General features: G+C 37.8%; 1 pseudogene; it reads left to right on the forward strand.

The window, feature by feature from the left end:
• Positions 1-5,625, forward strand: part of LOC140516782 (olfactory receptor 5W2-like) — a 197,441-nt pseudogene extending 191,816 nt beyond the window's left edge.
• The last annotated feature ends 12,142 nt before the right edge of the window (positions 5,626-17,767 follow it).

Here is a 17,767-nt window from a genome sequence, read left to right on the forward strand (position 1 = left end):
AGGATAGGCTGGGCTTCCTAAGTCCCTTTCTTTTTCATATGTCTTGTTAACATGGTGAAGTAATTTTCTTTGTCAATTTAGCAAACAATTACATTTAGAGTTTCCAAACAGAAACCTTTCTGTTCATTATTTAATTTGAGGATCATTACACAAGACTTCTGAAAGATGATACTTCAGATCCTACTTTCTGCATGTCACAAATGAAGAAGCCAAGAGTTAAAGAAGCTAACTGGATTGCAGAAGAACACATAACTGAAAAGTGGCAGAGGTGAGGCCTCATCTCAGTGTTTTCTGTCTCTGGGTCCAGTGTTCTATGAAGTTTTACAATTTGCCTCTCCTCATGGTATAAAATGGAAAAAAAAATATTTCCAGCAATCCAACAGAGCTGAGGCATGCAAAAGATGTGAGGTTTTTGGAATAGATTCATATTTTCTAGCTTTCTCTTTGATCATATGCAGAGTATTTTCCAGTGTTTTTTTTTCAGACTATTTTACAGATCAAGTTACTGAGATACAAATAAAGAAAGCAACATGGACAAGGTCACACAGCTAGTTCATGGAAGAACTGGGTCTAGGACAAAAAATTCATGAGAATCTGTCCTGGATACTTATGAGACTGGTCACAATTTATCACTTTTTTTTACTTAAGAGGTAAAAATGATGGGGAAAAGGCTACTTGTATTCAGTATTTTATAATTCTTGCAATTTTTTAAACATTTTCCCTGACCAATTGAAAACTTTGTGCAGTAGAAAGTGTTCTTAATTCTGAGTCACAGATACTGGATGTAAATCATTGCTCTGTTAGTTAATATGAGAGTGACCTTGGGAAATTCATTTCACTTCCTTAGACCTCACATCTCACCTGCAAAATAATGTGGTTGGATGAAATACTTCTAAGGTCTCTTTAATTTCTAAAGTTTATGATTTTTATAACACTGAGGCTGTTAGAGTCTGTCTGAGTTAGCTGAAGAAATTTGTAGAACATCTTATTTCCCACATTATAAGTAATAAAAGCAAGCTATAATCCCAAATGGCTAAAATGTATGAAATGAAGAAAGGCAACGTGATTTTATTGGAAGTTGACAGACACAATTAGAAACAAAAAGAGTGAGGCATCTGAGAGAAGATAAGTAGAAAAGTGATTATGCTATATCAATAAATGTAAATTAAGTCTCATTTTTGTTCCCAACAATTGAATGCAAATAAATTTATGTTTGTGATGGCATTGTGCATTGTAGAAAGAATTTTCAGTAATCACTGTTATAAAAATGTTGTAATTTATTTATTATACAATAAATTTATTGTAATTTATTCCAGAATGTTTTAATGGTGAATTTTTTTCCATTATACAAGCAACTGTAATATTTACAAGGAGGCAACTGAGGAAAAGAGATCTTTCATATAAATGAATTCTATTATTGGAGTGCGGGAGTGAGGAAGTAGATTTGAGGAAGTAGACTAATCAAGTCTGATTAGTAAATGTGCTACTTCTTGCAACAGAGATCTGTTTTGATCCCTGAGAGGTAAGTGCCTTTGTTTAGTGTCACAGTAAACCAATAGATGTCAGGAGACTTAACTCATGGTTTCCTAAAAGGGAAACAAGCTCTCAATCTTTTGTGCTACAATGAAGCTCAACTTTCTTCTCACACAAAATGAGAGACTAATAAAATAAGAAATATAATATAATAGATTTAGAGCTGTAAAGAAACATAGAGATCATATAGTCTTACCATATCCATTTTCAGATGAGAAATCTGACTCCCTGAGAGGATGAATGATTTTGAGTAATAATACCAGGAGTAGCAGTGACAGATTTAAATCCAGATTCTTTGACTCCTTAATCAATATATTATGCCCAGTACCATACTGCTTCTCTAAGCTTAAAGAGAGCCCTCATGGACAATTTCAGCTGACATGATCACTCCATTTTATTGCATAGTGTAAAATTACACATTTATATAAATTCTATACAATAAAAGATGAGTTGCTAGTTAGCTGATGAAAAGAGAATATTGGTCTCTATAACATCTTATTGCAAAAAAAATGTTCTTTAAACATAGTCTCTGTAGGAAGCTTCCCTGGATACCAACTGCTTTGAGGGTTGTAGAGACAGCTTTTTCGAAGACTCAATCTGTTTCCCTGAGAGTTTGTTAAGAGGATGGTCATGTTGATACAGATTCTTTATTTCTTCTCATTTTTATGGCTCCCTAAGAGGCAACAATTCGCTGAGAAGCTCATTATGTGTGACCCGGAGAAGTTTCAGTTATCTTCTGCCAAAATTACACTATACATTCCAAGGGAAAAATATCCATTAGTGGGATTATGGCGGTGAAATAGAGCCCACTGTGCAGTAATGAATGACTACATTTCTCTTCCACTATGTCAGTCACATGCATATTTCATCATTGTTTCAGAGAAATGAGGTTTAAACCTGAGTCCTCTGAGCATGCACACATTGTCCCCATAGCTTCATGCAATAGCACTTCAAATGGACATTTTGGAATGAACTCAAATGTTTCTCAGAGTTTTCCAAATATGTCAGCTCAATATATTTGTGGCTCATGAGTAGAAATATTTTTAAGCTTTTTTTATTATTGAATAATCATAGTTTTAAATAAGCTGTTTCCTGTGATTCATCATAAATTATCTTACTTTTACATGAGTTTGAGTTTCAGAAACTGATTAGTAAGTGATTTCAAATGTCTTTTAAATCAGTACTCAAGGAGACCTGTACTTTTTGTGGTTCATTGAAAGGAACAACTGTTTCAAAATTTGTTTTCTTTGATCACTGATTAAATCTAGTGGCTCTTTGGTAATTATTTATTTGGTGCCCAATCCTGGGATTCTAAATAATGAACCAATACATTTCCACATTTGAAAAATTAAAAAAATCATCTCCAAGGTATTTCATAAATGACATGAGATAAAGTAGCATAAGGGGCATAACATAACATTTGGAGGCAGAAGACCTGTGCTCACGAGCAAATTGCTCCACTTTTTAGCTGTGAATATTTCAGAATATCCCTTTAATTCTCCACATTCCAGTTTGTCTATCTAGAAATAAGAATGATCTTTAAACTACCTACCTCTTAGGGGTTTTGAGCAGTTGGAACATTTTTTGAATTTAAATATGATGTAATGAGATACATCATTATGCTATAGAAGTAGAAGGTACATTCTTTGCAATTGCAGAGATGGCAGTCTTTTAAAAAATGTTTTAACATATTGTAATCTTTATTCTTTTTTCAGTGTTATCTCTGGTCTTATCAATATAAACATCTCAACAATGCATAGTAAATCCTGTTCATGACTTCCCATTTTATGCTGCAGTAATCATTGCTTTCCCATGATATCACTCAGGTGTATGCACTTCTTACACAGGAGAACATCAAAGGGAAAAAGGAAAAGAAGCTGTATGTTCTAAAATGTTTATAGCAGCTCTCTTTGTGGTGGAAAATAATGGGTAACTACAGGTATGCCCATCAATTGAGGAATGGCTGAACTAGTTGTGGTATATAATTGTGATGGAATATTCCTGTGCTATAAGAAATGATGAGCTCAGTGATTTTAGGGAAAAAAATCATGGAAAAAGTTGCATGAAATAATGAAGACTGAAATGAGCAGAAACAAGAAAACATTGTATACAGTAAGAGCAATATTGTTTTTAAGAACGAATTTGAGCAAGAAGTTATTTTGACTTATAAATTCTGAAATTAACTATAAAGAAAATATGAAGAAAGATACTTTTCCCTTTTTCCCTAATCGTCTTTGGAAATAGACCAAGTAGTTTTATTGCTGGGTCAAAGCATATAGGTAGGATGTGTGTTTAAAGGAGGAACCTATTACAACTGAAAGCTCTTTGAAATTTCCTAAGTCCAAACCCTTCTTTCTTTCTTTCTTTCTTTCTTTCTTTCTTTCTTTCTTTCTTTCTTTCTTTCTTTCTTTCTTTCTTTCTTTCTTTCTTTCTTTCTTTCTTTCTTTCTTTCTTTCTTTCTTTCTTTCTTTCTTTCTTTCTTTCTTTCTTTCTTTCTTTCTTTCTCTTTCTTTCTTTCTTTCTTTCTTTCTTTCTTTCTTTCTTTCTTTCTTTCTTTCTTTCTTTCTTTCTCTTTCTTTCTTTCTTTCTGTCTTTCCTTCCTTCCTTCCTTCTTTCCTTCTTCTGTCTTTTCTGCATTTCCTTAATGGCAAGTGGTTCAAAGGGGTCATATAGAAATAAATAAGACAATCTTTGTTCTTCATGAGTTTCTTCAAGTTTGTCAAACTTACGTCATTAATTTTTTTTCATTTTGTTAAACTGCAAATATTATCATTATTTCCATTTCCTGTACAGATGATTATTATCTCCTTCTTTATGCTTCTTCCAGTATAAAGCATAGTAGTAGTAACTTTTAGTCAAAGGAGATGGACAATGTAAGAAATTTATTTCTATATTATTGACTTATTTTCCAGAATAACTGTACTTAATCACATTTCTACCAACCCTGGAATAATATGCTGTCTTCCTTCAACTCTCCAAAATTGAATTTTCCCACCTTTTTTCATCTTCAGCAATTTGATGGATGTGAGGTAATATATATCAGAAAACTTTTCTTTTTTTTTATTCCAATCCATCTCACACCACTGACTTGTGGGGTACCGCAAGGACCTTTTTTTGGTCTCTTCATTGTGCTCTCTCTTCATCCACTCCAACCTCATGAATGTAATTATCACTTTCCTGCTGTATCTCTATATCCATCCAGAGTATCTCTCCTTAATTACAGTCATGTAATTCTGGAAATCTTAACCTGGATATCCTAAAGGAACCTAAAAGTCAATATTTTTGAAACAGAACTCATTGTTTTCTCCCCAAACTATCTCTTACTCACAAATTTCCTATAATTTTTTAGTGTTACTACCGTCCTTCTAGTCACTTAGGTTCACAATCTTGGTGTCATCCTTCACTTTTCATCTATCGTGCATATAAAATCTGATATCAAGCCTTGCTATTTCTACCTTTCCAACATCTTCCACGTTTCTCCTCTTCTCTTTACTCAAGCAGATGCCACCTTGATTCAAGGTCTAATCACCTCACATATGGACTATTGTAAATGTCTCCCAGAATCAAGTTTTTATTCATTCCAATTCATCCTCCTCTCAGCTAATAATGGGGGCATTTCTTCATTCAATCATGCAAGTATTGATTGCTGTTCAGCTGCTTTTCTGTGGTCCCAATAAAATAGACCACTATTTCTGTGATGTGTTTCCTCTGTTAAAGCTGGCCTGCACAGATACTTTCTTGCTTGTTATTGTGTTAATTGGTACCACTAGGATGTTGTGTATTTTGACCTTCATGTCCTTGCTTATTTCTGATATCATTATCCTGACCACCTTGAGGACTCAGTCCTCAGAGGGTCGGCGAAAGGCCCTCTCCACCTGTGGATCACACATTACTGTAATCATCATGTTCTTTGTGCCCCTCATCTTCACCTATGTGCCTACTGGCAATTGTCTCAATGAAGATAAAGCGTTTGCCCTCTTTTATACCATCATTGTTCCTATGTTCAACCCTTTCATCTATTCCCTTAGAAACACTGACATGAATAATGCCATGAGGAAAGTCTGGTTGGAAAAACTGCTTGCCAAAGAATAGCGACCTCCATGGAATATATGATTCAGTTTCAAACACAGAAGTATTAAAAAGTACAAGGGAAGGATTTCCACCTCTCAGTGGACTGAGCTAGAACTATTCCTGAAGTCTAACCAATTTCAGCAGTTGTCCTTAAGGCTAAACTAGTTTTTCCTTCCTGAGTTGATCTGGGTATTGCGTTCTTGATGATAAAGTAATCCCATTGGACAAAATGGCTTTTTGTGTATCTGTGTGTGTTTGCGTGTATTTATATGTCTTTTGGTGTTAAAAATACCCAAATCTAATATATTAACTATCAGTTCACATCATTATTTACATGGAATCGTTATATTATTCTTTTACTTCTTCTGAAATATTTTAAAAGCACCAAATTTCGGTAGTAGAATGATTTTCTGAAGCTATGTAGTCAACCACCCAATGAAAAAGAAGAAGAAGAAGAAGAAGAAGAAGAAGAAGAAGAAGAAGTAGAAGAAGAAGAAGAAGAAGAAGAAGAAGAAGAAGAAGAAGAAGAAGAAGAAAGAGGAGGAGGAGGAAGAGAAGGAAATGAAGAAGAAAAAATAATTCGTTCCTTGATCTTGTCCTACTTGAAGCTTTCTAAAGGAGAGCCAATAACTTCTAGCTCCCTATATTTTGGTGAATCCAAATAGGAAACTTTCCTGACATTGAATTGAAAATGCCTAATTTTGATTTCTATTCATTGTACCTAAAACTACCTTTTGGGGCCAACAAAAAATATGGCTCAGTTCTCATCCACAACACATCCCTTCAGATGTTTGAAAGCAAATTCATTCCCCTTTTACACCCTTACACTAAGTCTTCTATTCTCTGGACTAAACATCTCAAGTTCCTTTAACTAATATTCAAATAATATAAAATGAATGTTCTTCCTCATCTCAAACACTACCTTGGACCTGAAGCCTTTTTAGATTCTCCTTTTTTCCTATTCCCTGAGTTATCTTGATTTGTTTTGTCTATATGTTGCATATACTTGCACAGATATGTGTCCCCATTCAAGAGAATGCAAGCTCAGTAGCTTTGTATCACCAGTTCCTAGCCCTCTTTCTCATGTAGTAGTTAGACCTCAATACACCCTACCATTTCTATACCATACCTCCTCTTTCCACTGCCTCTGCCATATTATTCCTATACATCATCTGTCAGTAACTCATCCTCCTTTGAGGTTTATTCAATTAAAATTTATAGCCCAATCATGTTTCATGTAGTCACTATCTACCCATGCCTAAGACAGGGTTCATACTTCCTAAAGGAATTCAGGGGCTGTTTAATCATACTTTTTCTTCTCTGCCTCATCTCACCTCTAAATACTAGGGTACTTCAACAGGCATAATACTACTCCCTCAAGCACCATGATTTCCAGGTGAGTCAAATTAGTCAGCTCTCACATTGTACTACCCAACTGAGTATTGTGTGTGTTCATCCTTCATTGCTGAAGAAGACCATGCCATGAGCAAAATAATGACATGACTTGCACATGACTGGGTTTTTTTTTTTGAGTGAGGGAGGGCTGTGCAGGCTACCAACCTCACTTCTCCAGAGTCATCTGAATCCAGGGTCCAGATATTCATCAGGATGACTGGAGATGACCCAAGATTAGGCAATTGGGGTTAAGTGACTTCCCCAAGGTCACACAGTTAGTCAGTGTCAAGTGTCTGAGGTGAGATTTGAAGTCAGGTCCTCCTGACACCTGCACTGGAGCTGTATCCACTGCACCACCTAGCTGTCCCCAACTGAGTATTGACTAAATATGTAACTGGTATTACTCTTGATTTTGTCATCACCCACAAGTGATTCAAGGCATTCCTTTTTTTTTTTTTTGAAATTCCTTAATGTGATTATACTCTTTTATCATCCAATCTCTCTTTCTGTCTTATGATCCCTAATCTTGCTCTATTCTAATCATAGCTTTCAATCATTTCACCTCTCAGGTCTTTCCTAATTCATCACTTTTTTTCTGGTTACACTGTCTCTCCCTGCTCCTCTGGTACCTTTAGTATAGAATTTCATCTCGATGCTATCCATTACACTCAAATACCCTAAATGCTTCTGTTATCACCAGTAATCCCTTGTATGACTTCCACCTTTATTTACTCCTCCCGTTTAACACTTTATACTAACACTAACACTATTAATCTGGTGGTAAATGGAGATAGAGAAAATCATGAAATAAATCCAACTGGTACCTCTTCTTTTAGGAAAACAATACTTATAAACCTTTTTTTAAAAATTTATTAATTTAACTTTTAACATTCATTTACACAAAATTTTGGGTTCCAAATGTTCTCCCCCCCTTGTCCCCTCCCCAAAACACCGAGCATTCCAATTGCCCCCATCACCAATCTACTCTCTCCTCTATCATCCCACTATTCCCTTGTCTCTATCCTCTCCTCTGTCCTGTAGGGCCAAATAACTTTCTATACCCCTTTACCTGTATTTCTTACTTCCTAGTGGCAAAAGTAGGACTTGACAGTTGTTCCTAAAACTTTGAGTTCCAACTTCTTTTCCTCCCTCCCTCCCCACCCCCTCCTTTTGGAAGGCAAGCAATTCAATATAGGCCAAATCTGTGTAGTTTTGCAAATGAATTCCATTACAGTCATGTTGTATAAGACTAACTATATTTCCCTCCATCCTATCCTTCCCCCAATTACTTCTATTCTCTCTTTTGATCCTGTCCCTTCCCATGAGTGTCGACCTCAAATTGCTCCCTCCTCGCCATGCCCTCCCTTCCTTCATCCCCCCCACCCTGCTTATCCCCTTACCCCCCACTTTCCTGTATTGTAAGATAGGTTTTCATACCAAAATGAGTGTGCATTTTATTCCTTCCTTTAGTGGAATGTGATGAGAGTAAACTTCATGTTTTTCTCTCACCTCCCCCCTTTATCCCTCCTCTAATAAGTCTTTTGCTTGCCTCTTTTATAAGAGATCATTTGTCCCATTCCATTTCTCCCTTTCTCCTCCCATATACTTGTCTCTCACTGCTTGATTTCATTTTTTTAAGATACGATCCCATCCTCTTCAATTCATTCTGTGCACTCTGTCTCTATGTGAGTGTGCGTGTGCGTGTGTGTGTGTGTATGTAATCCCACTCAGTACCCAGATACTGAATAGTTTCAAGAGTTACAAATATTGTCTTTCCATGTAGGAATGTAAACAGTTCAACTTTTATAAGTCCTTTATGACTTCTCTTTGCTGTTTACCTTTTCATGCTTCTCTTTATTCTTGTGTTTGAAAGTCAAATTTTCTTTTCAGCTCTGGTCCTTTCATCAAGAAAGCTTGAAAGTCCTCTATTTCATTGAAATATCAACTTTTCCCCTGAAGTATTATACTCACTTCTGCTGGGTAAGTGATTCTTGGTTTTAGTCCTAGTTCCTTGGACTTCTGGAATATCGTATTCCACGTCCCTTTCAATCCCTTAATGTAGAAGCTGCTAGACCTTGTGTTATCCTAATTGTATTTCCACAATACTTGAATTGTTTCTTTCTAGCTGCTTGCAGTATTTTCTCCTTGACCTGGGAACTCTGGAATTGGGCCACAATGTTCCTAGGAGTTTCTCTTTTTGGATCTCTTTCAGGTGGTGATCTGTGGATTCCTTGAATACTTATTTTGCCCTCTGGTTCTAGAATCTCAGGGCAGTTTTTGTTGATCATTTCATGAAAGATGATGTCTAGGCTCTTTTTTGGATCGTGGCTTTCAGGTAGGCCCATAATTTTTAAATTGTCTCTCCTGGATTTCTTTTCCAGGTCAGTTGTTTTTCCAATGAGATATTTCACATTATCTTCCATTTTTTCATTCTTTTGATTTTGTTTTGTGATTTCTTGGTTTCTCATAAAGTCATTAGCCTCATCTGTTCCATTCTAATTTTGAAAGAACTATTTTCTTCAGTGAGCTTTTGAACCACCTTTTCCATTTGGCTCATTCTGCTTTTGAAAGCATTCTTCTCCTCATTGGTTTTTTGAACCTCTTTTGCCAATTGAGTTAGCCTATTTTTCAGGGTGTTATTTTCTTCAGCATTTTTTTGGGTCTCCTTTAGCAGGGTGTTTACTTGTTTTTCATGCTTTGCTTGCATGTCTCTCATTTCTCTTCCCAGTTTTTCCTCCACCTCTCTAACTTGATTTTCAAAATCCTTTTTGAGCTCTTCCATGGCCTGAGCCCATTGAGTGGGCTGGGATACAGAAGCGTTGACTTCTGTGTCTTTCCCTGATGGTAAGCATTGTTCTTCCTCATCAGAAAAGAAGGGAGGAAATGCCTGTTCCCCAAGAAAGTAACCTTCCATAGTCTTATTTTTTTTTTCCCTTTTCTGGACATTTTCCCAGCCAGTGACTTGACTTCTGAATATTCTCTTCGCACCCACTTCACCTCCAGATCCGCCTAGCCAGTGCTTGGGGTCTGAGATGCAAATGCTGCTTCCCAGCCTCAGGGCTTTGGGTGGGGGCAGGGCTGCTATTCAGTGTGAGGTCAAGTTCAGGTGCTCAGGTGGGGACAGGGCCGCCTCTCAGGCTCAGTTCCCCCAGGGGATTTATGCAGAGACCTTCCACAATGGATCTGGACTCCTGCCTGCTTGGGGAGCCCTGGTCAGCCCCCACCTCCGCTGCTGCCTCCCAAGGGGGCCCGAGCCACGGGGGCACCCCACTCCCCCCTCGACCCGCCAAAGAGACCCTCTCACCAACCCTTGCCACCTGTGGGTGGAGGGACCCTCAAGGCTGCTGGAGACTCCATCCCCGAAGCCCGCTCGGATCTGCTCCTCTAGGTGCCACGAGGCTGAGGCAGGGCTGTGCTCGGCTCCCCATCCGCAGCGTGAAGGACCTTTCACGAGAGATTTTCAGGCTCTCTGGAACAGAAATCTCCTCCGTTGTGTTGTTCTGTGGCTTCTGCTGCTCCAGAATTTGTTGGCAGTTCTTTTTTACAGATATTTTATAGGCTGTGGGATGGGAGCTAGCGTATGTGCCTCTGTCTACTCTGCCATCTTGGCTCCGCCCCCTGTAAACCTTCTTAATCAATGAACTGTCCTATTCACTAGAGTAGTCTCTCATATATATATATATATATATATATATATATATATATATATATATATATATATATATATATATATATATATATATATATATATATATATACAGAGAGAGAGAGAGAGAGAGAGAGAGAGAGAGAGAGAGAGAGAGAGAGAGATACATACACACATACATACATATCTTTCCTCAAACTTCTCGTAGCACTGCAATTTCATCCATCATCCAAGGGTATAGTCTCATATATTACTCCTTTGTTCAGTCATTTTCAATCTTGTTCAACTCTTAGTGACCCCATTTAGGATTTTCTTGGCAACTAAACTGGAGGGGTTTGGTATTTCCTTGTTCAGTTTATTTTGCAGGTGAAAAAACTCTGGAAAATAGGGTTAAGTGACTTGACCAGGGTCACACATCTAGTAAGTGTCTAAGGCTGGATTTAGACTCAATTAGATGAGTCCTCTTAACTGCAGGCCAAGTACTCTATCCCAATGTACCACCTTGCTGTCCTGTTTCATTTCTACTCCACCCCTTCACCACCGACATGAAGTCATTTAACAAGATCTCTGTTTTCTTTATCTCCTCATCTCATATCACTCAGAATTCTTCTCCAGCTATCTCCTCCTTTAACCCAGACAGAAAGAAGTGACCACTAATCTGTCCAAAGCAAACCCCTTTACATGCGTCCTTGACCCAATTCTATCTAATCTTTTCTAATAGAATGCTTCCTCTGTCTTTTCTACTTTTTCACTAATTGCAATTTTTCTTTATCTCTGCTGCTAGCATACATGTCTAAAACTCTACCATATTTAATAATAACACTAATAATAATAAATTTCATTTAATACGACTATGCTTATAAGCTATCATCATAAAACTCATGTCTTTCATTGCTCAGTTACTTGAGAAACCCATGTACATGGGATAATTACACTTTTCTTTAATTATTCAATTCTAAACCCTCTATTGATTTGTGACCCAATCATTCAATTAAAATTATTTTCTTCAGAATTACCAATGACCTCTTTAATTTCCTATGTAATATCTTTTTATCTTAATTCCCATAGTTCTTGACCTCTTAAGGTTTTGACACTAATGATCACCCTCTTCCCTTGCATATTCATTTCTTTTTTGGATTTCATGACACCTGTGGTTCTTCCCTTGCCTACGTGACTACTCCCCTCTAAACCTCCTTTCTTAAATTTTTCCAAGTTATACTCAATAAATACAGAGGACCCACAACAATCTGCCCTGGATACACTTCTCTTTTTTTCTTTATTTCATTCTCTTTAGTGCCTTCATCAGCATGATACTAAACATTCTCAGATCTGCTTAACTTAACTTCCAACTTAATATTAGACCTCACGTTTCTCTTGAGCCCTATTCTCACATCATCAATAGCCTATTGGATATATCAAGGGGAATATAATAGAGTGATCAAAAATGTGATATGTTTGAAACAACAAATTATCCTTCTCTTTTTTGCTTGTAAAATGTTATTTGTTTTCAATTTTCAACACTCATTTCCACATAATTTTGAATTTCAAATTTTCTTCCCATCTCCCCTCACACTATTCCGGGACAATATGTATTCTGATCACTCTTTGCTCAAATCTGCCCTCCCTTTTATTAATGCCTCATTAGCTTCTCTTCTATTTTACTCTAGGCCAAGATAGATTTTTACTCCCTATTGTCCATATTTCTTACACACAAACACACACAGACATACAACCCTTCACACACACACACACACACACACACACACATTCCTCTTCCAACTCTCTTAATACAGAGAAAGGTCTCATGAGTTAGAAATATCATCGTTCCATGTAGGAATGTAAGCAATTCAACTTTATTAAGTCCCTTATGTTTTCGCTTTCCTGTTTTCCTTTTCATGTTTATTTTAATTCCTGTACTTGAAAGTCAAAATTTCTATTCAGCTCTCATCTTTTCAACAAGAATGTTGGACGTCCTCTATTTCATTGAAGTTCCATCTTCCCTCCTGAAGTATTATACTCAGTTTTTCTGTGTAGTTAATGCTTGGTTTTAATCCTAGGCCCTTTGACCTCTGGCATATCATATTCCAAGCCATCTGATCAATTAGTATTGAAGGTGGTAAATCTTGTGTTATCCTGATTGTATTTCCACAAGGCTTTAATTGTTTCTTTCTGGCAACTTGTGATATTTTCTCTTTTAACTTTGCACTCTGGAATTTGTCTACAATATTCCTAGCAGTTCTCTTTTTGGTATCTCTTTCAGGAAGCGATCAGTGGATTCTATCCATTCCTATTTTACCCTCTGGTTCTAGAATATCACTGCAGTTTTCCTTGATGATTTCTTGAAAGATGGTGAGCAAGATCTTTATTTTTTTTATCATGGTTTTCAAGTAGTCCAGTATTTTAACTGATCTCCCCTGGATCCATTTTCAAGATTAGTTGTTTTTCCTATGAGATATTTCATATTGTCTTCTTTTTCATTCTTTTGGTTTTGTTTAGTAATTTATCTAGTTCTCAGGGAGTCATTAGCTTCCATTTGCTCCATTCTTATTGTTGAGGAATAATTTGCTTTAGTGAGCTCTTGGATCTGTTTTTCCATTTGACCCATTCTAATTGTGTGATATTCTTCTCCTCATTGGCATTTTGGAAATTTTTGGCAATTTGGGTTGGATTAATTTTGAAGATATTATTTCTTCAACATTTTGGGGGTATTCTTTAGCAAGCTGTTGACTAATTTTTTCATGATTTTCTTGCACCACTTTACTTCTCTTCCTAATTTTTCTTGTGCTTCTCTTCCTGGATTTTCAAAATCCCTTTTGAGCTCTTCCATGGCAGGAGACCATTTCAGATATTTTTTCTTTTTAAAAATAATTCGTTTTCAGTTTTCTACAATCACTTCCATAAGACTTGGATTTTTCTCCCCCTCACTACCCGAGATGGCATGAAATTTTATATGGTTTCTACATATACATTCTTATTAAACACATTTTCACATTAGTCATGTTACATAGAAGAATTAAAATTAACGGGAGAAACAATAAGAAAAACAAAACAAAACATAAAAAAGACAAAATATTCTGCTTCATTCTGTGTTCTGATTCCATCTTTCTTTCTCTGCATGTGGATGGCATTTTGCTTAAGAACCTTTGGGATTGGTTTAGGTCCTTGCATTTCTATGAAGCTGTAGATACAACAGAAACAGTCCTCGCACACTGCGGTTATCACTGTACACAATGTTGGCCTGCTTCTTCTCATTTTGCTAAGCATCAGTTAATATAAGTCCTTCCAGTCCTCTCTGAAGTCCTACTGTTCATCATTTTTTATAGCACAATAGTATTCCAATGCATTCATATACCAGAACTTGTTCAGTCATTCCCCAGTTGATAGGTATTTACATGACTTCCAGTTCTAAGCCAACACAAAGAAAACTGCTATAAATATTTTTGTATATGTGGAAACTTTTCCCATATAAATTATCTCTTTGGTATACAGTCCTTGAAGGAATATTGCTGGGACAAAGAGTGTACGTATTTTGTGGCCCTTTGGGCATACTTTCAAATTGCTCTCCAGAACAGTTGGATCAGGGCAGAGCTAAGATGGTGGAGTAGAAAGATGCATATACTCTAGGGCTTCCCTCGCAGCTCAGAAAATAACTGCAAAAAATAACTCTCAATAAATTCTAGAGCAGCAGAAGCCACAGAACGACAGAGTGAAAGAGATTTCCAGCCAAAGAAAATCTAGAAGGCTGAGTGGAAAGGTCTTTCCCAAAAGACTTGGAGCAGAGCAGAGCACAGCCCTGGCCACACAGAACAGGGAGGAACAGGGCCTGAACAGGCCTCCAGGGAAGAATCCCCAGATGGGATGGTCCCAGATTCCCGAACTCACAAGCAACAAAGAAAATTTCAAAAGTCAGTGAGGGAGGGCTTTCCCAGCTGGGCGTGAAGGGAGTTGGGTCCCCCCAGTACTGGCCCCATGCGGTGGCAGAGGTGGGCTGCAACAGCAACAGTGGGAGGCTACAGTGGCCACAGAAACACCCTGGGTCTATTGTCCCAGTAGCTCAGCTTAAACTTTCTGGGGGATTTTAGCAGAAGATCTGAATCTCATGCCTCAGTGGGGGCCCAGCCCCTGTATAAAGCCCCAGGGGGAATTGAGCAGCTGATCTGAATCTCAAACCTAAGCAACATCCTGGGGGAGAGGAGGAGCACTAGGAAGCTCCTCTTGACAGAGGATTCAGAAGTCAAGTAACTGGTTGGGAAAATGCCCAAAAAAGGGGAAAAAATAACACCATAGAAGGCTACTTTCTTGGTGAACAGGTATCTCCTTCCATCTTATCAGATGAGAAATTACAATGTATACTGTCAGAGGAAGTTAAGGCTTCTGCCTCCAGTGGTTCCAAAATGAATATGAAATGGGCTCAGGCCATAGAAGAGCATGAAAAGCGAATCAGCAGCTTGCTAAAGGAGAATGAAAAAAATGCTGAGGAAAATAGCACTTCTAAAAATAGGTTAACTCTGAAAAAAGAGGTTTATAAAGCCAATGAGGAGAAGAAGACTTTGAAAAGCAGAATTTTCCAAATGGAAAAGGAGGTTTAAAAGCTCACTAAGCAAAATGGTTCCTTAAAAGTGAGAGTGGAGTTCAGGGAAGCTAATGAGTATACATTAAATCAAGAAGTTACAAAAGAAAACCAAAAGACTGAAAAAATAGAACATCACTTGAAACATCTCACTGGAGAAACTGGAACACAGACTGATGAGAGACAATTTGAAAATTATGGGACTACCTGAAAGACATGATCAAAAAAAAGAGCCTAGATATTATCTTCCATGAAATTATCAAGGAAAACTGTCCTTATATTCTAGAACTAGAGGCCAAAATAAATATTCAAAGAACTCACCAATTACCTCCTAAAGAGAACCAAAAAGAGAAACTCAGATGTTGGGATTGGAAGCTCAATTCCGTGTGGACGGTCTCGGGCGGGTAAAAGTGGGACTTCTAAATCTTAGAGTCTTACGAGGCCCTCCATGAACAGCAGGGGTTCGAGAAGGTCAGACTGAGCTAGCTCGGCTAGCTCGGGTATTTCCGCCTCTCCCCGGGAGATACGTGATGGGTGGAGTCTCCCTGCCCTCGAGATTGTCCCGGATTGGAGCACACCTAGTTACCTAACAGCACGGTATTGAGATGCAAACTGTGTGGCTGAAGGTTAAGTAGAATTGAGGAAGCCTGAAAGCTCGCTCTTAGCACGTGTGGAGCCAAGAGGACAGTAGGCTCCGCTCCTCTTCTTTCCTCTCTCCCCTCCCCCTCTCTCCCCGCTTGTACTTCTACTTCCAATCCCTTAAGCTTAGCCTCCTTAGGAAATCTCCCCCTCTTCCTCCTAAGGAAGACTCCCCTGCACTTGTAACTAGACCCTGAAATAAAGCTCAACCCTTGTTCGACTCTGGAACGTCCTTTCTCTCATACGTGCATCCGGTTTTGGCCAACCGAAGACCTTGGAGGTGAGGTAAGAAAGACTCGGGTAGCCCAATACAGGCCTCTAGGCCTGGCACTGAGAGGAATATTGTGGCCAAATTTCAGAGTTCCCAGGTCAAGGAGAAAATATTGCAAGCATCTAGAAAGAAAAAAATTAGCACATTGTGGAAATACAGTCAGGAAAACACAGGATCTGAGAGGTTCTACATTAAGGGACCAAAGGGCTTGGAAGAGAATATGCCAGAAGTCAAAGGAACTGGGATTAAAACCAAGAATCACCCACCCCACAAAACTGAGTATAATACTTCAAGGGAAAAAATGGTCATTCAATGATATAGAGGACTTTCAAGCATTCATGGTGAAAAGACTAGAACGGAATATAGAATGTGACTTTCAAACACAAGATTCAAGAGAAGCATGAAAAGGTGAATAGGAAAGAGATATCACAAAAGACTTCCTAAAGCTGAACTGTTTGCACTCCTACATGGAAAGATGATATTTGTAACGCTTGAGACTTTTCTCAGTATTTGCATAGGTGGAGGGATTACACACACACACACACACACACACACACACACACACACACATACACAGAGAGAGAGAGAGAGAGAGAGAGACAGACAGACAGACAGACAGACAGATAGAGGCAGAGACAGAGACAGAGAGAGAAAGTGTGTACAGGTTGTGTTGAATCAGAAGAGATGATATCCATCAAAAAAATAAAATTAAATTAAGGGGTGAATGAGAAAAATATTGAGAGGAGAAAGGAAGAAATGGAATGGGGCAGACTACCACTCATAAAAGAGATAAGAAAATTCTTTTTCAATGGAGAAGAAAAAGGATGAGGTAAGAGGGGAAAAGTGAATATTACTCTCTTCACCTATGGCTTAATGAGGGAATAACATGCTCACTTAATTTGGTATGAAAACCTATCTTACACTACAGGAAATTAGGGGAGAATGGGACAAGTGGGGTGAGGGTGATGATAGAATGAAGGGCAAATGGGAGAAAGGAGTAACTGGAAGTAAAAACTTTTGGGAAGGGACAAGGTCAAATGAGAGAAAAGAAAAAAAGGGAGGACAGGGTAAGTTGGAGAGCAATATAGTTAGTCTTACACAACATGAATATTAAGGAAGTCTTTTTCAAAATGACACATATATAGCCTGTATCAAATTGCTTGCCTTAGCAGTGCAGATGGGTGGGGAGGGAGGAAAGGAGAGAAGTTGGAATTCTAAGTACTAGAATCGAGTGTTGAGAATTGTTATTGTATATTACCAGTTATTGCATAGGCAATACAGGTAATGGGGTATCGAAATTTATGTTGCCCTAGAAGAAGAAAAGAGAGAAGATGGGGATAAGGGGAGGGTGGGATGTAATAGAAGGGAGGGTACATTGAGAGAAGTATGGGGGAAGGGGAGAGATGGGAAGAAAAATTGGAACTCAAAATTTTGTGGAAATCAATGTAGTAATCCAAAAATAAAAAAAAAAGTATTTTAAAAATAAAGAAGAAACAAGGAAACTGATAAAAAAAGTAAGCATTTCAAAAAGAGCAAAAAAAGCAGAAAGGTTGGATCAGTTCACACCTCTACCAACAATGAATTAGTGTTCCAACTGTCCCACATCTTCTTCAACATTTATCACCATTTAGTATTTGTGAAG

Source organism: Notamacropus eugenii, chromosome Y, assembly GCF_028372415.1.
Source record: "Notamacropus eugenii isolate mMacEug1 chromosome Y, mMacEug1.pri_v2, whole genome shotgun sequence".
In the NCBI taxonomy this organism is placed as follows: Eukaryota; Metazoa; Chordata; class Mammalia; order Diprotodontia; family Macropodidae; genus Notamacropus; species Notamacropus eugenii.